At 36.9% G+C, this 22,752-nt stretch overlaps 1 protein-coding gene across 9 annotated transcripts in view; it reads left to right on the forward strand.

The window, feature by feature from the left end:
- Positions 1-22,752, forward strand: part of foxp4 (forkhead box P4) — a 298,841-nt gene that overhangs the window by 128,955 nt on the left and 147,134 nt on the right. Inside the window, exon 1 of one of the 9 annotated variants that reach the window (XM_079857694.1) lies at positions 3,446-3,527. The exons of the other annotated variants lie outside the window; for them this stretch is intronic. The gene's annotated coding sequence lies outside the window, so the exon portion shown is untranslated. Of the gene's footprint in view, positions 1-3,445; positions 3,528-22,752 lie in introns of those variants that run through there. 9 annotated transcript variants of the gene reach the window in all.

Consider the following 22,752-nt stretch of genomic DNA (forward strand, 5'->3'; position numbering starts at 1 on the left):
AACTTGGCATCATTTTGTGTTTTTGTCCATTCAAGTGCTGTCTGGAGCATCTTTCTGTGCACACGAGTCATGTGTGTGTCACACAGACAGGAGATTCACAGACGCGCATCAGTACTGTACTGCGTTCTCTTTTGTGTCTTATCACGCTTGAATGGTTTAAAAGCATTTGCATGAATAAGAGAGTGATCATACAATGTTACAATAGCCAAAGGATGAAGGAAAAAACATATGCTGCGTTAATTGCGTTATTATTTTTAATACGTGAAACTGAAAAAATTAATCACGTGTTAATGTGCTAATTTTGACAGCCCTAGTCGTTTAATATTGCACAGGCAAACTCCCCATTTGATTTAGATTGGTTGTTAGGAATAATACAAACCTGAAGCTCAAAGACAATGCCGGTTTGAGCATCACCCTTAAGCCAGGGGAATTCTCCTCTTTGAGTCACCCACTTATGAGACTCAACGCCGTTCAGTATATCAATAATACTTTACAATTTGAGCACCTGGAGGGATCTTGCCTTCTCTGAACCACAAAAGAAGACTGGAAACCTGAGAGGAAAATCAAAGTAGTGGACCTGTTATGAAATTTGATAAAAAGCAGTTGAGCGTAAGCATGCAACAAGAGCAAAGGCACAGCAACAACAGATCAGAGCCGAGGCATTGCGCCATTGGAACAAAGTGGCTGGCGGGGAATCTGCTATTAAAACTATCTACCATTGAACTTAGATGCTCCTTCACACTTACTTGTGGTATTATGGTCACCGTGATTTTGCTGAGACATTCCTGGATCAACATATTTTGTCCGAAAATTTTGTCTTAACACTATCCCTACCCCTAAACCTAACCCTACCCATACCTTATCCCTAAAATCAGAGGGAAATGATTGGTGAATAACACTGATGTAAAAGCACCTAACCCTGGTTGTAAGTCTAAACTCGACGTAAACTGTAAACTTGTCCCTTAAATCTGATTGGTTGATTGGAATGTTGTTCCAGGATCAACAAAGATGTTGATTCAGGAACATGTTGCACTTGGTGAAATCACGGTCACCCTACAGCCTTGCTTCTAACCAAGGGCTCAAGGTTTGGCTGGCTAGCATGGCCCAGTTAGTCCCTGTTAGTAAAATGCTAACGGATAGATTTAACCATGTATTGAATCCTTTTTTCAGATGAAAGTGAGCTTGAGAGAGGTGGCACATTCCTCAAGAGACCACTATATTCCCGCTGCACAGTGTCAATTTGTATTCATATTTTTTGTCTTTTGACAAAACATGCTTTTAAATTTAGTCACTACCTCAAGATGTCATATTAATATTCATTAATTTTAGTATCATTTGTTAGTAATTAATTTGAATTAATTTTCTTTAATTGAATAAAATGTCATCTAATTTATGTATTCATTAAAAATGTATTTCAGCTCACAAAGCTCAAGACTACAGTTTGATTGTATTATTTGAAACAATCATATTTTTTTCCTAGATTTTCTTTTAGGGTTTCATCATCAGTTTTAATTATAATTGTTTACTTATCACCATGATGCACATTTTCCGTCGTGTCTTTGTTGCCATTGACAAAAAAAATAAAAAATTACCAACATTTTTTGTCAGTAATTTTTTGTTGTTGTTGTTGTAATTAACACTGCCTATGCTTGTACATTAGTGTCTTCAAAGGTCCAGGTGAGCAGTCTTTTTCTGAGAGACAACCATACTCACCCCTCTCTATCTCTTCCATCTCTTGTGGCATCTCTCATTCTCATTCTCCATCCCCTCTCTTGCTCTCTACATTCTCAATACTGTGCACATGAGAGTGCTTATTGAAGAGTGGTTGATTGGGGTAACACATAGGGTGTAAGCGTATGGGCAGAGTCTGTGTGTGTGTATTGTACACACCTCCAGCCACGCCGCATGAATCCTGCTCCCTCTATACCTGCATCTTTTTCAACACCTTGTTAGTGATTTGATGGCGTGGTGATGGAGGCTGTTTTTGGAGAACTGCCGCTTTGGCTTCTGCATGTTAATGAACACTTTCCAAATTGCTCCTAAAGTTTAGCAGTAACAGCTGTTTCTGGACCTTCTCATAACCTCAATAACACACTCTCGTGCACTGGGGCATTGAAACATAATGTTCTGTTGTTTCTTGACTGATGAATCCTTGACCACTGCTCTAATGTTAACATTTTACTTTTTGTAATCTGATGTTAGAGGGAGGGGTTAAAATACAAGAGGGATTTCTGACATCCACAGTGGAATATTATATTATATTATTAGACAGAACATCATCTAATTTAATTATAATGGTAACACTTTACAATAAGGTTCCATTCGTTAACATTAGTTAACTACATCACAACTAACAGTGAAAAAAAAAAAACTTCTAAAGCATTTATTTTTGTCAACTTTAGTTCATTAATTTCAGCATTTACTAATACATTATTAAAATCAAAAGCTGTATATGTTAACATTATTAATATCATGGATGAATAGTCAATTCTGATTGGCTGGAAGGTGTGTATTAAAACCGTTTAATGCACAGGTAGTTCCAGTCAGTTTAATCACCGTTCTATATTAATGCGCTGCCTTCATTGGAGTGCCCACACTCCACTCGGAGATCGGAGATTGTTAAACTTATTAACGCTGCCTTACGACTTTTTGAATGAATACTGAATGCTACTGAATCGCTACATTATATTTTTCAGCAGCAAGTGGGGTAACATCGCTTGTTTTTGAAGGATTTAAACTCACAACTTCATTGTTAGAGAGAGACGCTGCACAGACGCAGGTAATTCACACAGACATCTTTCTCTCTCTACTTTTTTTCTATTGCTTTTATTAACATGAGAAGGAACTTACATTTTTCTGTCTTCTGTTCTTGACGTCATAGCTTAGGATAGTTTATTATATTATATTATATTATATTATATTATATTATATTATATTATATTATATTATATTATATTATATTATATTATATTATATTATATTATATTATATTATATTATATTATATTATATTAGTTGATCATTATCAGTGCCTGTTTTTATATTGCTTTTGTAAAGGTGAAAAAGAACATACATTTTTCATACATTTTCCTTTACAGTTAGGATAGTTGCTAGTCATTAGTCCCATTGCATTTACAGCCCAAAGTGATTGGCTCAAAGAGTTTTGCTCTCCCGTCAGTAAAGAAAATGATGAATGAAGTCATTTTAGAGGCAAAACCATTGCATTTTGATAAAAGATTATAAAGATTACTTTGCTTTGGAAAAACTTTTAATAATACATTGTTTAAAATAATACCAGGAATGTGTATTAGGAAGCCAACATGGTCCTTCATGGACATGAAGAGCGCTAAGGTGGTGAAAACTGGTCTCGTCCGCACTCTCTGAATTACTCCTTTTCTTTCATCCAGGACCTTCTGAGCAATGGTGTGACTTTCACTAAGCTCTCACCCCAACTTGCGAGAGACAAAAAGACGGAGTGGTAGATTAGAGAAGGGTTCTGCTCCCGTCTGACGGATTTAAGACACAAAGGTACGTTGGGCCTGTGATTCCAGCTTTCCCTGCAGGAACTCTCTCCACACTCCTTCAAACTCAAAGCTAGCTGCGTGCAGGTAACACAAGTTTGTGTGAGAGTTTGCAACAGCGTAAACCAAACAAAACATGAAACGCCGCTCTAGCTCTGTTTCATCTGCGCAAGACTCCCAGGCTGTTTGGGAAGAAGAAAGGAAGTTATTTTTCTCTGCTTTTTTCGCGTGAAAGACTTTCCTTTGACAGATTGGGTAGGAAAATGAAGAGATGATTGTTTTAGAGGAATGTTGTTGGTTCAATAGCAACATTAGTGTAGCCTGTTCAAACCGTGCGCTTGCAGATAAACGCACACTCCCTTTTTAAAAGTTTGCACAACTTGGGCCTGATAAGCAAACATCCTTTTCAGTGTGTTCATTGGTGTGCCTCAATGGAAAGTGTTTCCTTGTTGCTGCATTGTAAAACCTGGGAAAAAGTTAAAGTTGTTTGAGCACAAAAATGGAGGCCTGTTTCTCTCCCCTGTAATGGCTTTCATCATGTACTGCGTTTTTTTCGGTAAATAAGACGTCGTCTTTGTAACCCCTCTTCCCCATTTATGATAAGACTTAAACAGAGGTCTGCGTTCCTACATCCGTACACACACACACGCATACTCACACACTCAGATACTATTGTTACCGTGGCTATAATTGCTAAGAGACAATTGCGGCTGTCTGCAAGGCTTTGTTGTCTGTTGGGTGCCATGCCAACCGCAGCAGGAGAACTGTCTTCATGTTATCTGCCTTGATATAGGTATTAGCAAATTATGCAGAGAATTCATTTCAATACATTTGGCCAAATGAAAGGCTTATGAGCAGGCCCATAGTCTGCAGACTATTTTCTGCGCTGAGAATGGATTTAAATCTGGTAAAATGTTTAACGGTAATAGTAGTACACTATAATTGGTAGCTGAATCATCAGCATATTCAAGTTACTTTAAATGTTTATTTTAAAAGGGATAATCCGGTCTTGCTTTCTGGTTGGTCAGTATTCCTGCTTTCCAATACAGCTACAGTAAAATCCGCAATATAAAAACCACTATGATGTGAAACATTTCTCACTCTCTTCCAATCTACCATCCAAGTACTAACCAAACCAAATCTTGCTTAGCTTCCAAGATCAGATGAGATTGGGAAAGCCAATTGTTGTATGGTCACAGGGACATGAAAATCAGTTCGGGCTGATTTTATAGATTCTTTTTTTTATTTTTGTTTTTTTATTGTTTGGTTGATATAGGTGTATATATTTCGCAGAACCTGATTTCACCAACTGCAACATGTTCCTTGATTAATCTCTTTGCTGATCCTGGAACAACATTCCAATCAACCGGTCAGATTTGAGGGACAAGTTTACAGTTTATATCAAGTTTAGGCTTACAAGCAAGGTTAGGTGCTTCTACATCAGTGTTATTCACCTATCATTTCCCTCTGATTTTAGGGATAAGTTATGGGAAGGGTTAGGTTTGGGGTAGAGAAATGCTTAGCATTACATTTTCAGACAGGAATGTTGTTCCTGGATCAACAAAATATGTTGACCCAGGAACACATGTAACTCTGCAAAATCAGGACGTGCATATATTTCGGCTGACATTGTATTTTTTTATACTCATTTTGCTATCACCTAACACTCATGTAAGGTTAGTCTTTGAAAATACTAATAATTTAATAACACTGTTAAAATTGAATATTTAGCCAAAATGGATATCCATTTTTCGTACTGTTTATTACATTGTTGTGATGCCTACATTCACTTAAGTTGATTTTAGTTTAGTATTTTAGTATGGAATTTTTATATTGGCCATTATTGATTATCATTAATAACATAAAAAATATATATTATTGGTTCAATCGTATCAGCCTGAATTGTAATATTGGTTCATCCCTAATTCCACAAATAACATTAATAACATAATGTTTTGTTAAAAAATATGTCCTTAATATTTGTTTGTTTTTCGTTTTTGTTTTGTTTTTTGTTGTTTTATAAGAGGCAAAAACTCAAGGCAGTGCTATATTGTGAATATAGCCATGGCTAGGGATTGTCAACTCAATCTCATGAGAAAACGTATCTATTTTACGATGTGGCGATTTTGTACAATGTGTATTTGTATGGAAACATACAATTTTTAAAGAAAAGTATGAAAAAAAACCCATGAAGATTCACGCCTAAATCTAACCATCAGTTGGGTGTAATCAGATCGTACGAAACCATTGAAATGATATCATAAGAATTCATGCGAATTAGCGACCAATTCGCCAAAACGTAATATAGTTACAAATTGCCATGAGGTTGTGTTGGGATTACCGTTGCATGACATACCTAAAAACACTCTTTAGGCATGACTATTCACAAAATTAGTTCAGTATCATTTTAGCACACTCCGAAATTACTATTAAACCATGATTGACTATTAAACCAATTACAATTAAACCATGATAGACTACACAAAACAATGCGTGCACTGCATGTTGTTTGGTTGTTTTGAAAAGACAAAAGGTGGTCTGAGGTGTAAAGATCAGACTTCTCCTGTTTTTACCCTCGGCTTTGTGTAGTGTTACTCATAGGGTGTCCGTTTCTGGCCACTGGCTATGAGAGCTGAGCTGTGGGTGTTGAGGTAATGTTAGCGTTGAGAAGAATTATCGAGATTTTTTTTTTTTTTTGCTCATGCTGTTAGATGCCACACAATCTTCTTTTTGTGAGGACAGTCGCCCAAGGCTTGTTTGTTAGGTTGCCATTTGAAATTCATCCTTTGCTTCAGATGTGACAGATCCTTCGGGCCTTGAGCAATGTTTTATCTCTGAGTGTGTGGCGAGTCTTCCGTCTTGTTCTCTTAGATGTGACTGTGCGTCCGCCCACTTGGTCTTATTTTTGTTTGAATTGCCATTCAGCAACATGTGTCATTTATCAGTGTTTGTGGAGAATGAAATCGTCTGTGAAAGAGTGAAAGCCAGCATTTTGCCTTAATGATGCTGGTAGTTAAGATCCATATGGTGCGTTTTGCTGTTAACAGATTAGAATACTTTCTCTCAGTCATATATCACACACGCAGAGCATTTATGGTTTACCGCAGTTATTGATTTTACGCTGTTGAGGGTTTATTTTTTCTCCCTTCACACAAGGTTCACATGTGTATCTCTGAAAGGTTTTGTGTGGATTTATTTTTGTTCAACAGTAATTTTCATTAAATATAAAATGAGCAGTATATGCAGATGTGCCATTTTGACAAGCAAGCACTTTGATGAGGTTTGATTAATAATAATTAACATATTAACCTTACAGTAATTGTCTGCCACACTGAGAGACATTCTGGCAATGATGTCAGAAATTTATTCATGTTTGAGTGTACATGGCTTTTAAGAATCGTTCATGCCACTAGCAAGTTTATCACTACTGGTTGTTTGCTAGTAAGTGTTCTTCGTTCAGGTTGCAATAGTAACCTAGTCCTAGATTAAAATGCACATTTGAGCTTTCAATTGAAGGCAACTTATCTTAAAATATGTTAGTTCCATTGTTTCGTCTCAAGATAAACACCAGCAATGTTTTTTTTTTTTCTAAGACACGTTTATAAAAGCTACTTTGAGGTCCTAATTTAACTAAAGCCTACTCTTGGCTTAGTCTAAGCCCTGTCTGTGAAACCAGGCCAAAATGTTGCTGCATGTTTTAACTCTCAGCTTATTATGAATGGAAAATGTCCATGAAAGAGATGGTTCTTGGTTCATTGAGTTAGCTTCAGTCTGATTCTGAATGAATCGTTCAGGCAGATGTTGGCTGCATGCATCCAAATATTCCCTACTATACAGTAAAAAACAGTATAAAACAGTATAGTGTGTTCAAATTCACAGCATTCTTAAAACAATAGGCAAAAAAATGCCTTACCACTTCCAACAAGATTATGTTCACATTCATTGGACACGTTACCATCCGATGAGGCCACGTGAAAGAAGTTGTGAATGGTAGTGAAGTGTCTCAGCTGACACTGGGAGGTGTCATAAATGTAGTTTACAGTAGTGGCCAAAAGTGATGTCCAGACAAAAAAAAATGTATTAAAATTATTTGATTATTATTAATAAATTATTATTTAGGAAAATTATGTATATATTTTTTCTTATTTGTCTGACAAAACTATTTGGCAAGCAAAAGCAAGCTACAGGTTTTATTTTTATGCAACAAAGAAAAAAATCACTGACTTTAACTACACTGACTACAACATAATCAGTTCTTAATATTTCTTTGGTTCTCTCTTGTTTTTGTATGTGTTTATATTTAACAGCCTGGTCAAAAATTATGTCCACACAATTTGTCATGTTTCATTGCGTTATCACAAAGAAAACAATTGAATCCAAGCACATCCACGCAATATGATTACAAAATCTTCAACAAATTTTTTATAATATTTGAATAAAGAGTGAAGATGTCAATTTTCCTAGGCTGGACATAACTTTTCCCCACTACTGTACATCTCTGTACATCCATATTACACATACTATATAGAACTTTTTTTTTTTTTTTTATGTTGCGAAATAATTTCTTACTCAAAAAAAGAAGGCTACTACCCAGATAGTATGCGTTTTTGAATGCAGCCTTTGTGAACCTTTTTTAACCAAATGATTAAAAAGATCATAACAATGATTTGTTTATGAATCAGACATCACTCGCTAGAGGTCTTTTTAAATAATGAATGAATTCAAGTCATTTTGTCACTGCCGTTAGGAATAGAACATTACTGTGTGTGCAAAAAATGTCAATGGCAAAGCATGCTAGAGAAAGTTTTTGTAACAGTTTGTGTATAAAGGTATGCGATTCATTTTGATAGTTGAGAGGATTCCAGAATATTCTCATTATGTGTGCGGCATGTTACAACTTGTTTCTTTGAGTGACAGCTATTGCAATCCTAAATGTATCTCTCACACTACACACCCTTCAATAACACACTTCTTCATTTTACACACTGATGCCACACAGGTCTTGCAAAACCTTCTGGAAGTGACCAGTCTTCTTAGACAGCATTTCTGTGAAGTATGTCATAGGCAAATTCTGACACAAAATGCCCAATAATGCTGTTGAGGTAGGCAGATCCACACAGACCTAGTATGTGTGTGTCTCTACACTCAGCGAAATAGAGACATCAACTCTGTCTAAAAATATGAGCACTCAAATTAGTACCAATTAACACGTGCACTGTGGTTTATGGTTCATAAATCAGTAAACAGGGCTTTCAAAACATCTTTATTACACCATGATTCTAAAAACTAGCTCTCTGGCTGTCTCGGATAGAGATTATTTATTATATTTACAACATCCACATGACAGTTTTACATCACAATCATCTGCTGATGATGTCATCATCAGAGCAAATCCCAATAGAGTACAACAGTCGGATTCCAGAAGTAAAAACTCCATTCATTTTCTCCATAGTGAAAGTGATTTTTAACAATAACTGACAAACCTACCGCAAGTTTCCTTCCGAGGTTGTTAATCGATGATATATGGTTTTGTTGAAGCCATCCATTTTCATTATTTCATCTTATTTTTTTTAAAATAAGCATGTTTAACTGCTGAGTTTATGGTGAAAAACTACATTACCTATGACAGTAAATTGTACAAAAAATTCCACCAATCAGAGAGTTGTGGAGAGCAAAAGGTGCCAAAAGAGCTTGGAGGGAACACCCACTCCCATAAAGCACCACAAATTATGAAATAGAGTCGGCCTCGCTGTGCTGTCAAAATACTTTAAAATTGTATGTATATTTTGCTATAAGCTTAAAGGTACACTATGCAACTTTTGTCAGTCTAGCAATTAATGAACAAAACTGTATGCGTCTTCACTGTAGCCGGAGCTACTTCTCTATGTTTATGGATATGACGGGTCACGCAGGTATTGGGATACTCTGCAGTGGCGCCAACCCGACTGGTCCTTAAATAGTCAGAATATAAACACTTATTTTAGGTGTACCACAGTGATTCAAGATGAGACAAAAACACAGTTTAGAAGATGGATTCATGATGTACTTGCTCATTATATAAATATTGTAAATACAATTTTTTTTTTTTTTAAGTTTAGTGTACCTTTAAAAAATATATTGTTTCAATAAATCAATAATCACCTACTTCAAATGAATACTTTTATATTTCGCCATCATTTTTAATTCGCAATGCTTCATGGGATTGTAGTTCTTCATGGGATTGTAGTACACAGTCTTGTACCTTTGTCTTTTTGTCCAATATTCCTGTTTTTTGCTTCAAATACATTTTTCTAATATTGTGATTCACCTTGTAGCTGGTTGGCTTTGTTCATGGCATATAACTCTTTAACAAAGACTTTGTTTAAAATCCCTATTGGAAAAATTAATGCAGAAAATACTTCCGGAACCAACGCTGCTGAAAAGGTGGACGGGCACTAACGCACTCGTCTGCACATGTCTTTCCTGGACTGTTTATACATGGGGTAGTCCCATGCAAAATATAAGTAAACAATGTCCTATTTATGATCCAGTCAGTCACATTTGAAGGTAGTTGAAAATTCATCATGAAGTTTTCATTGTATGATTTGGTGGAATGATATGTGTGGGATGCAGTTGGGGACCCCCGAGAGCCCTGACACAATTCGAACACTCCCTAATATTAATCATAAAAGATGTTTCACACTCTCTGTTTTTTCCTTTTTCTCTCTGTGATTGGTGAGGTGAAACCCAGGTCAGTGTGTTACTCATCAGGCTGCAGGAAATGACCCACTTCCTCTGACTCTGGATCAGCAGGGTCTAGTACAGCTGAGTCAGATCACTCACCAGCTCCAGACCGACCCGTTTTGTGCTGCTACTGTAGATTCTGAGTCTGACAGAAATATCAAATACAGAGTGAAATATGTGGTGATTTGGTAAACCGTGTCCAAAACGTATGTATTCCACACTACTCCGACATCTCTCCCCTGTGTTTTCTCCACTCCAGTAGCTCCAAAGAGCCAAAGGCCAGGCCAAAACATCTGTTTTACAAATACAGCTTCACAAACAACGTAACGTGCCTATTTGCAGATAAACAAATAGTGCTGTCAATTCATCTAGAGGTTTCCTCCAAATGTGAAATGACCGTTTCCTACATTCAGCTGTCAGAATGGGAGCGTGTAACACACTGAAGTGTGTACGGATACGCGAGGGGTCGAGGCTGTGGCTGTCAACTAGCCGTCAACCCAGAGTGACGACTCCCCCTCCGATGTCAAGAGGAGGCCCTGGAGGGTGTGTTGCGCTCACCATGTACAAAATCATACGGCGACCCCCTCTCTCCTTCCCGCGTGAGACAGCTCGCCATGCCTGGCAGGCCTTTAAGGAGCCCCCTTTAAAGACTCCCAGAGGGAAAGGCCATCAAAACAATTTGGAGGAACTGCGGGCACACTGTCATCCGTGTGACTCTCAGACAGAATATCTCAATGGAGTACTCATGGTCTTGAATAGGAAGGGGTGGGGTAATCAGGGGTCTGAAGCCTAATAGAATCCTGACCAAGAGCAGGACGGGGATTGGGGATTTGGGCCAAATATTCAAAACAAGGATGAATAGAGTATTTGCATACACATGTAAATGGTAAGAGGCAGTGGAGCCACTTAACATGTGCTTATTAGCAGTGTGTGCATGCATATGTGTAAGAGTGGCAGTCGGTTTGGGACAGTCTTTGTTTACCACAAATTAAGATGCTAAAATCTGATTTGATGAGCTACGATCAAAACCATAAAATGTCGATAAACCATATCAGTACTAGTGACTTTACTACAATTTATTTTTTATAGATTTTGATAAGTAGAATCAAATCACACACACACACACACACACACAAACACACACACACACACACACACACACACACACACACACACACACACACACATATATATATACAGTATATTACTTTGAATAAATGACTACTTTCCAATTCAGTGTTTTGCATGTGTGCTTATTTCTTTATTATAATTGGCAGAAAAGCGGAAAAGTAGAAAGAGAAGACAGCATGGCAGAATCGGTTTGCTATTGATGTCGGGTTACCAGGTGTGTGTATATTTGAACCCAACATCCACCACCACATAAAAGACAACATTTTAATATCTGGAGAATTAGAGTTGGCACATCAAATCAAGTTGATATTTAAACCACACAACCGAGGTAGTCAACAGATGTCAAATAGTGCATATTGTGTCTATACAGGTGTATTTACAGTCAGTTGACTAATCTTGTGTGATTGTTTTGAGAGCAAAAGGGCTTGTGTTGAAGGAATTACAAAAGTGAATAGCTTATAAAAAACTTTTTGTTGTGTGTGTGTGATAAAAGTTTCTTAGGTGATGAGCATCTCATTTCCTAAGTTTAAGGTATTAACTTACTATTATACTTGAAGTAGTTCAGCTGAAACACGCATTTTCACACATGCACACACTCTCTAAACACTACCAAGTATAATAACTTAGTTTGCCTTGAAGCAAAAGTTCCTTTTGTCTGTCTAAGCTCTTAGCATCTACCTGCCCACTTAGCTACAGATAGTCATATCATAAAGCCTTAAGCACAATCTCAAAGGACAGACCCTATTAATGCAATCCCTCTTCTCTAGCCACAGGACGTCTTATTCTGTATGTAGATAGGGGGATTTAAGCTCTCATTGCAGTGTTCTACATAATGCCGTTGCTCACTTGGGAAGTTGTGTTTTGCTTGATTTGACTTTAAATAGTCCTCGCTTTTAGATAAGGAAATGGCGTGTGTTGTCAGGTTGGATGTCTTTTTTCAGTCAGTTGTAACAATTTGTTGTCACCTACACACCTACACTAGGGACAGAAATGGCCAAACAGGGTCAAAATGATTGTATGCTGTTTGATATTTGATGATGGTGTTAGCTTACATGAGCGTAAGCAATGCATCTTCGCTTGTTTTTGGATCCAGAGATTCTGTACTATATCTGAGGATGCATAATTGAGACCCCTCCTGTACAAAATGGATTGCTGGAAAATCCGTCAATGGCTGGGAACCACTGTAAATGACGAAAAATACTGTCAATGGTGGTGAAAAGGTCCATTATTATTATAAGATAAAGCAGTTAATTGTTTTCCTATTATGCTTTTTCAGATATTACCTTTTATTTAGCGTGTAATATAGCTGTTGTGAATGTAAAACGTCTGCAAAGTTTCAAAGATCAAAGGGCATGATAAATTAAGTTATTGTCTATCAAAAGAAAGAATTGGTTCTGAACTGCCAGAAACGAGTTGTCAGTAATTCCAGTCTTAGTTCCTGAATGAACCTATATGTAGGTTTGTAACAAATTTGCTAAATGCCAGCCAATGGACTTCGTTGGCTAGCCAATGGACTTCGTTGGCTTCCCGCGAACAATGTCTATTTTGACCAGCCCTCAAACACTGTAGTTGTAGCTAAGGCCTGAAAGTGTTTGATTCGTGTTGTTGACATGTCGAGAAGATACTGCTTGGCGCACTGCGAAAGCAAATTCACTTTGCATGCACTTCCAAAGCATGAGGACTTGGTCTCAAATTGATACGATAAAACCAATGGCCAGGAGCTGAAATTCAGATATGGCAATGGCCGTTTTGTTTCCAACACACGCTATAAGCGGTAGATCTGGGCCATCTGACCAATCAGAACAGAGCAGGCTCTCGGAAAGGAGGGTTTCAAAAATTGAATCTTTTATCGAACCGTTTCAGACTGTGAGAAAAGAACTGATGCATCGATGCTGTATATTATGAGAAAATGTAAGTGTTTTTTTTACCTTGGATGCATGTTAAACTATTGTATTGACCTCCAAAACAAAAATAGGAGCCTTTAAAATCATAATAGATTCACTTTAATGAATTGATTAAACTGAAATATATGAAAATATTGCCATTTGAAGTTCATTTCAACACTATTGGTAACTCGATGGTTGGTTTGTGCTGCTCTGTACACAGTAATCGGGTTTATTCCTAAATAAAAAAGCATGTATCTTGCCAAAAATGGTAACATAGCACTTTCCAAAGGTCGAGTATTTTGCATGAGACTGTCAATTTATGCCGTGTTGAACCACTGCAGTTGTTAGCAGCAAAATATCTGCTTGTGGCCTCTTCATATTATCTCTCAACTAGATTCTGTGCCTCCTCAACCCCTAGATTACAAAGGGTTAACAACGCTGCTTTTGTAATAGGTTGTGTTTGTATATAATCTTGTTTTGTCATGGGCATAAATAGGCAGTTTATTTAACAAGTCAAATTGGATGAACAGCACAGCAAGTTTTTTCCCCCTATTTTTTTATTCCTTTTTTTGTCCTATTCTCCTCTCTAGTCAAACACTGAACGCAAATAATAATGGCAATAATAAACAGAACTGGAGATAACGCTGGCACAATCGTCTGCGACGTCCCAGCACTAGCGTGTGGCTTTGTAGCGCTTAGCCGTGCGGCGAGAGAGGAGGGGAGCGGTGGGCGGAAGTTATTTTACATGATATCAAACACTTGAAAGCGCACAGCCATTGAGAAGCATGGAAAGTCGCCCAAGTTAAAGGAGCGTTGGAGAGAGAGAGAGAACATAGGGAGGACTAAAATTGTAAATATGCTAGTGTAAAGGGATGCTAAAGTTATCTGGCTAAGCGCTGTCAGGCCACCCATTGTTCGGCGAGGTGATAAAAGGCAATTTCCCGCTTTTCCCTCGCCACCGCACGCGCGGCGCTTAATTTAAGGGCCATTTTCTGTGACAGTGTTGACAGTTTAAACATATCTCCCCCTTTTTTCTCCCGGGCTTTGTTGTCTTTTCCCAGCAAAGCTGCTTGTTGTATTCACGCTGCTGTTTATTAGTCTATAACCCTCTTGTATCGCATGTTCCTCTCAAGGCTCTAACAATGCTTGCCATGGGGCCTTTAATACCTGTCAGCTCCTGCCAATGGGAGCCCATTTTGTTTCATATTCAAATTCCCTGTTGGGAAGATTTGTTTTTCTCCTCTGCTTCCTTAATCTTCTTCCCCGCAACAGAGCTGCGCCTCAATTTGAGGTGACACAGAAAATATGGCTTATCATCGCACTGTGAAAGCGATCCCATTAGGTTGCTACAGCTTTCAAGTGAGCATGTAAATAGTGAGCGGGGATCAGGGGAGAGTAATTGACATAGATGCTCTCATTCAGAGCAGGGCTTCCCCTTGTAATGCCTTTTCGCTGGAGCAAATAAACTCTCGCTCATGCTGCTGTCAGTCGTGGTGTGCGCTTTTCTATGGACTGGAGCTTTATGGCACAATTTTTATTTAGAGATTCTCAAACGTGCATTTGCCGCTGCTAATTACATTTGCCGTTGTTGTCGTGAGAGCAATGTTGCCAGTTAATTAGACGGCTGTGTTAATTTCTAATGAATAATGTTCACTTTATTTTCTACCAACCAGTTAATGCTTTAATGATGCGCTGCGAAATCTACATCTGCAATTTTATATTTTAGCTCAGGTTTTCACAAAAACATTGAGCGGTGTCAATATTATTTTACTCAGTTTTGTCTTTATATATGAAAGTAGCTGCCTTTTATATTTATGTTTTATATACAGAACTGTTTAAAATATGGTAAAAACAGTAATATTATTGAAATATGTAGAATTTTCAGCAGCCATTACTCCAGTGTCACATGATCCTTCAGAAATCATTCTAATATGATTCTAACATTTGATTTGTAATTTTCAATTTGAAAACAGTTGTGCTGCTTAATATTTTTGTGGAAGCCGTGATCTTTTTTTATGATTATTTTTAATGAATGGAAAGCATTCATCTGAAAGAGCCTCAACAGTCTTTTGTAACATTATTAGGGCTGTCAAACGATTAATCACGATTAATCGCATCCAAAATAAAAGTTTGTTTTTACATAATACATGTGTGTGTACGGTGTATAAATATTTTCTAGATATAAATACACACACATGCATGTATATATTTAAGAAATATTTACATGTATATACTGTGTATATATATTTATATTGTATATAAATATTTTATATATAAATAACACATTTTCTTAAATATATATATGCATGTGTGTGTATTTATATATAGAAAATAATTATACTCCATGCACAGACATAAATTATGTAAACACAAACTTTTATTTTGGTTGCGATTAATCGCGATTAATCGTTTGACAGCCCTAAACATTATACATTTGTTTTACTGTCATTTTTGACCAATTTAATACATCCTTAAAGAATAAAAGTGTAAATTTCTTTCCAAATAAAAAATCCAAATCTTACTGACCTCAAACTTTTGAACGATAGTGTCACGGTCTTGTTTAGTTTCATTGTCATGTTTAGTTTCTAGTCAGAGGATGCGTCCGAAATCGCATAGGCCTTCTCTCTTAGGTACTTATTTTGAATAAGTAATTACTTAACGACTGCTAAAAAAAAGGATGTTCTGTAATAGTATTAATGTGTGCAGTATGAATGTAATCTGGACGCACTTCAATCGCCATGTTGTCATTATCATGTGACCTACCAGCGTCATTTACATCGTTTCACTGCCGTTCACAAATTCTCTCTCGTGGCCTCATGGGATAGTAAAGTGTCCATCATATGCGCACTTCAGAATCTGACCGGAAGCAGGTCATCCGGGTACTTTTTGTTTACTATTTTATGAGTACTGTGAATTTGGACATCCTTCTTTTGTCAGATACTGTTTTTCTCCTACTATATAGTAGGGAAGTATGCGATTTCAGATGCAGCCATGGTTTTCTTTGTCACTGTTTTGCCTGTGTTCGAGTTCATCATTAGTTGTCATGGTTTCTGATAGTTCACACCTGTTCCCTGTTCCATTAATGATCTTTTTTTGTGTTTTTTAGCCCTCGGTTCTCCTCAGTTCATGGTCTCTTGTTAACGGTATGTGGTGATGCATAAAGCTGTTGCTCTTTGTGTTTATTAAAAGTCTATTTGTGTCACGCATCTCTCTGGTGGATTTACTACACGCAAATCCTGACATATAGTCTATATGTATAGCTACATTAAATATAGCTTGCAAAGGAAGCTATGTCCATTGCAAGTGAAGAGTCTGTGATATGGGAAAAAAAAAAAAACTTGTTCTATTGCATTGTCCTAGGTAGACTTAAATCAGTCCGATCACTACTAAAAAAAATTGAGCATTTTAGCAGTAAATGGTATTTTATTGTGGAAAACATGTTGCTAGAGCTATATTGAGAGAGTGCTTTCCTTCACAAACAAAACCCTATAGGATACATTGTAAGTGACTTTATGTTCTCAAACATAAACTGAACTGAGGTCATCATCTCATAAATAAAACTTTTAGGTGCATAATTTTCCTGGTAATTGAGTCTTTGTGCTTATGTATCTGAAAACTTCTCATTTCCAAATCCCTCTCTCTAAATACCTAAACCAGGGCTCTTTCATGCACAGCCTTTTGACATAGTGTCCTCTCTACTGAAAAATACAACAAACTGCACCACAGAGAAGAGATGCCGGCACGCAGTGTATTTGAAAGGTGTCAGGTTTCATTTCTTTGGTTAAGCCTCAAAGTAGAGGAGCTGTGTGGCCTCATTTGAGACATTTGAATCCAACTAACTTATTATAATCTATTGCCGCTACTCAAAGAGAACAGAGACACCTGGCTATATATCCTTCTTTCTATTATCTGTTCTAGCTCACCGCTTTATTTTGTTCTGAGGATTTTCTTTCTTTTTTTAAACATGTATTTATTCTTCTTTTGTCAGTGATCTCCAGGAGAAAGCAGGTGTATTGTTCCTGGCTGCTGAAATTGAGTTCATAATAAGTGAAGTTATAATAATAAGCTTTTTAAAGTATGATAGCATCTATAAGAACTGCGAGAGACAAAAAGCAAGCTTATGACGGCAGTATAAAACTTCCCGGGAGTCAAATGAGATGTAACATGTTGGCTCAGTGTGCATCAATATTAATATCCATATTCTTTTCTATCTCTCTTAATTATCTCTCTCAGGAGTGTTTGTTGTTGCACTTCATGTGTCACATCTATTTTTGCTTTTGTTTACACGAGTAAATTAGCCAGTTGTTATTGCTAACTTAATAATGTTATACAAGTTCATCAGCGCACTGATGCAAACATCTCTGAATCTGGTGGGAATATTTAATCATCACCATGCAAAACTGCTACGGTACATTTAGGTGTAATTTTCATTCATGCAAAGGTAATTTGTTTCTATATTATAAATTAATTAACACTAACAATGATGGAGAACGCTTGTGAATATGTAATTGAGAGCTCACTGCAGACACAGATTGATTATACTCGTCCCTCCTCCTGTTGTGATCCTCCACCTCTCCTGTTTGTGACGCCAAGTGCATTTGCCAGCATCTTCTCAACAGACAGTTGCAAAGACTGGAATGATTAAAAATGTTATTTTTGATCTATTTGTCCTTTCTGCATACAACCACCATCTCTCTAAGGGAATCATTAGCATTTCGGTCTCCATAGCATCCATTATCATCATGGGTTTTTAAAGGTGAAGTGTATAATTTCTACACCATTAGCCTCACCATAATACATTGAAAAATATTGTTTGTTTTCAAACAAAAACAACCCAAAAACTCTTTCCATCTGCCATTGGTAGAAAAACAGTTAGCCCCGCCCCAAACGCATGTCTAGTAAAACAAAGTAATGTTTTGATAGAAGTTTTTTTAAGTCGAAGTATTTCAAATATAATTCATATATATATATATATATATATATATATATGTATATATAATATTTTATTTATGCTTTATTTCAATTATCAAAAACAATTTTAAATAGTTTTAGTTTTAGGAGCCATTTACACAACACCGTTTTCAACTAAAACCAGAAAACTTTTATGCAAAAACACTCTGTTTTGGGGCCCTGAAAACCCAAACTTTTTTAAACGGGTTTTAAACGGGTTTTTGAAAACGATGCCGTTGTCATCTCTGTGTAAACTACAAAACGCTTATTTGTGAAAACTGTGACACCGTTTAGACAACGTTGTTGTCTGTATACAGAAAAACGCAAAGGAAAAACGTTTTCCATTTTTAGTACATTGTTGTTGTGTAAACGTAACCTCAGTTATGATTTTAATGCACATTTTTGGTAATCGCATTAAAAATGTTGGATTTAAACAAAAAATGTTTAAAACACACAAAAAAATTGGGGTGCGAAATTGTTTTCTGATAAGACAACATGCGCATAAACTATGATGGAAAAACATTTACCGAATAAATCCCTTGATGTGCGACAAAAATGTGATTGGAAAACTGGACTAACCAGCGGATCAGTTTCATTGCACAGCATCTCAAATGTTGGTTTGACCATTCTGAAATGCCGAGCCAAAGTCTATCATCAAAATGGTCATAATTCCCTCCCAGAACTGTCTCAAAAGATTTGTTCGCAAACACCAGGCATACACCTCCGAACACAAGATAACATTACAGCGTTTGTTGCGTTTTGTCTGCACACGCTGAGGTGCAAGTTTTTTATGATGTACGAAAACAGTCACATTGGCTTCTCCGATTGCAGCAACTTTTATTGCAGATATTTTGCAGCAATTTCCCAGGAAGTAATGATTTTGTTTTCTTGGGCATGGGATGGAAACGAAGCTTTATTCACCAATGTTTTATACGATATTCCAATTTTGTGCATAAGCTAAATTCGCAACTTTGGATGGAAACATAACACTGTTACACACTTCCACTTTAACCGTGACTCAAAGCATGGCTTGCTTTTCTGCCGTATCTTTCACTTTAATGTAGTATTAAATGAATATCAATGGCTTTGCATTGTTCCAGCTGTTTGAGATAACAATCTCCTTTCATCACACTTGATCAGATTGATGACTTTAGCTTAATGTTTCGACCGTCTTTGTCTCTGTTTGTTGGTCTATGTGTGCATGTATGGGTTGTGATGTAATTCTTTTGGCAAAATCAGTTTCCCTTGATGATATAATTGAACAAAAAGCCACTTATGCTTTTCAACCGCAAGAATGGATCATTTTATCTAAACATCTGTGTGGATAGAGTGAGAGAATAACAGTGAAGGTCATGATGCATTGAGAAACTGTTTGGAATTACTTTTACATGTCTGAGACAAGACAGGACATGTAGTGGTTTGTGTGTTTGTGAAAGAGAGAATGTGTTTTCCCACAGAGATGCTCAGTGTCTTTAGATGCTCATGAATCTTAAGCATTAAATCGGTATGGATGAAATCTCCAGAAGTCAACACATTACTGTATACTGCAAAACACAGGAGAGTCATAGGAATGTTTTGGTCGCTTCACCAGAGGCAAGCTGATTTGTTACACATATGTGAAAACACTTGCACTTGTGCTTTAAGTAACTGCAAGGAAAAAAAATTGCTACCAGTAAGAACATAGATCACCCAAAATTTTGTCAATAACTTAATGGGAACAAAGTGATTTTTTTATTCAATAATTCAGGCTATTTTTGTGAACTGAATCAACAGATTCATTACAAAGATATAAATCAAAAGAATGATTCATTCAAAACATTTGTGTGTGTGTTTGCACTGTTAACTTGAATAAGTTGGATCAGTTACATAAAAATGTATAAGTTAAGAAATTCAAAGTTTAAGTAAGCAGAATTTGCATATTTTTGATTTTGTACTTAGACATTTTAATTGCACTTAAAATATTTGAGTAAGCTAATTCATTCAGTCCTTTAACTTAAAATTATCATGTAATCTCAACTTAAATATTTTTAGTAGATGAAACTTGGTAAATGGTAAATTCAGTAAATGCTAACTTGGTAATTGGTAATACAATGCTTTGATAGCATTAGCATAGCATAACAATTGCTGAATGAGTACTGCAAAATAGAACATTTAACATATATCTATTCTCAAACCAAGCATGCTTCACTTGTCACCATGATGGTAACCCCCAAAAAACCCATGCATAACAGAAACTCTTCTAAATTAGCATAGCAAAGCATTACACACTACTAAATCTCCAACTTAACATTAATCTTGAACACACAAAAAACATTATATAACACTTAATTTTAGCATTTACTTTTACTTTCGAGTGCCATGGCAAAGCATGCTGGAAAATAGAAATCCCAGTCTAGTTTCAGTTTAAGTTTGCCTAAATTAAAAGAAGCAAGTTCATAATACTCAAAACAATTCAGATTACTTAAAATGTGTCTGTTTTGTGAACTCAAAAGAAAAAGAAAGTTCTAAAAACTCATCAAAGTTTATTTGATTGAACCATTTTGTTTAATTTAAGTTTGCTCGACTCAAACCTATTAATTATTTTGAGAGTTTGGGTTTACAGTCGACTAAAGTGATGTAAATTAGCATGGTAAAACTAATGACACTGTAAGGAATATGTAAGTAGAAAAAGAAGGCCAACTTCTTTATTCTAAGTTAAGTTTAGTATAGTTTAGTTTAGTTTAGTTTAGTTTTAGCAAAGGTGTGTTCTGATGAAAATCTGCTGTCTCCTATTAAGCAGCAGCATTGCATTTTAGCTCAAAGCTCTGCAGTAACTCTCTTTAACAGCAGTGTTAAGACAAGCTCACACCAGTCAGTGGTTCTCCAGCAGCTGTTCAGATAAAACACAGATGTTGTAACATGTTTGCTGATCCGGAATGATTTGAGTATAGTGTGATGATAATAAATTCAGTGATTTTATTCAATCTTTATGTATTTTTGTCCTTTAAATGTATTTATTTAGAACTGTTCTGAGTTCAATACAAGTTAAGCTCTATCAAAAGTATCTGTGGCATGCTGCCGATTGTCACTTAGCACTGATAATTATTTTAACATTTGTTAAAACAGACAAACAAAACTGCCTTTACAGTAATACGTTTTCAAAGGATGTCTTTGGGGCAAGTCTCTTATAACATGTCCTGTTATAACATGGTTATATTATTGCTATGTTTTTCTAGGCCCTCCCATGGAAAGGATATAAAGGTGGTCTGAACAAACACCCAAATTGTCTCAAATGAGGTATATAAATAGAGCTCCCCCCCCAGGCCAACTGCAAATGAGGAAATTGGGATTAAATGGGCGTCATTACCTTTGACTCACTGCAGAGTCTGAGCGCAAGGAAACCCTTACAGACCCTCGACAAAGCTTTGTAGTAAAAACTGCAAAACTGTTTTCAGATAAGGAGGCCGAGGCTGGTGTGGCATTGAATTCCCAGAGGTGCATTCCCTCACGTCTGCACTGGTGTGAACTAAACCAGCCCCGACCCGAGCAGCCATGCACGCCTGTCACTCACACCGCAGCGTTCTCTCCTCTGGGCTCTGCTGCCCCACGTCCCGCGGGCGAAAAGATGCCTGATGCTCTTTCTTGCACAACTCCCCTGCGTCTGTCTCAAGTGCCTCCTCCATACGGAAGGGCAACAACGCACACATATGCACTCATAAATCACGGTAAGAGAAAACATGCTGAAGACATGCAGACTTGCACCTCTCACGCAGAGGTGAACGCACTCATGTGTCATGAAAAGCAGATCTGTTCTTTTGCTTCCCTGCAAAGCGGCCATAAAACGACACGGGCCGGGATCACAAACATTTACAAATGGGGCAATTTGCACATCTTTGCAAATGGAGTTTTGTAATTGCCCCTAAGCATTTGTTAGGATCTGCTGTTGTTGCTATTTACATGTGTTCAGCTTATATCTGGCTTAAATATGATAACAAATAAAAACCTGTTTCAGATTTACATCCTATCAGCAGAAACGTTCAAGGTTTGATTATTCATCTGCGCCTTGCAAAGATCTAAATAAGAGCTTTTAACTAAATGAGGCCATTTAATGCAAGGCTGCACAAACAGGTTTAATAGTTTGCGCTTGTCTCTGTGTATGTGGATGTGCACGTACATGTATGAATGTGTTTACAAGTAAATGTGTGGGTGTGTGTTTCTATGTGTGCAGTGGAGAGGCCTGTGTGTTGTAGTGTTCAGATAAATCACAGCTTTAGAGCAAACATTGTTCGATGACAGGTCAAGGGAGTGGAGGCGAATGGAATGTTTTCTGAACTAACCAACAAGGAAAACAACTTGTCCTCTTGCTAAACCTCTGACTAAGAGAACAAGTAGCTTTGCTAAAGGTGTTAAATGTTTACCCAGCTCTGTTCGCTCTGGATGTGCGCAAGATGATGGCAGATAAACTGAGATAAAGAGAGTCGCTTTGCTTTTGTTCGCAGGTGTGAACGACTTACAGGGCTTTTAGAGAGAAAAGACTTTCGGCAAGTTGCTAGTTCCTGTCTT

Source organism: Squalius cephalus (genome assembly GCF_949319135.1).
Source record: "Squalius cephalus genome assembly, chromosome: 22".
In the NCBI taxonomy this organism is placed as follows: Eukaryota; Metazoa; Chordata; class Actinopteri; order Cypriniformes; family Leuciscidae; genus Squalius; species Squalius cephalus.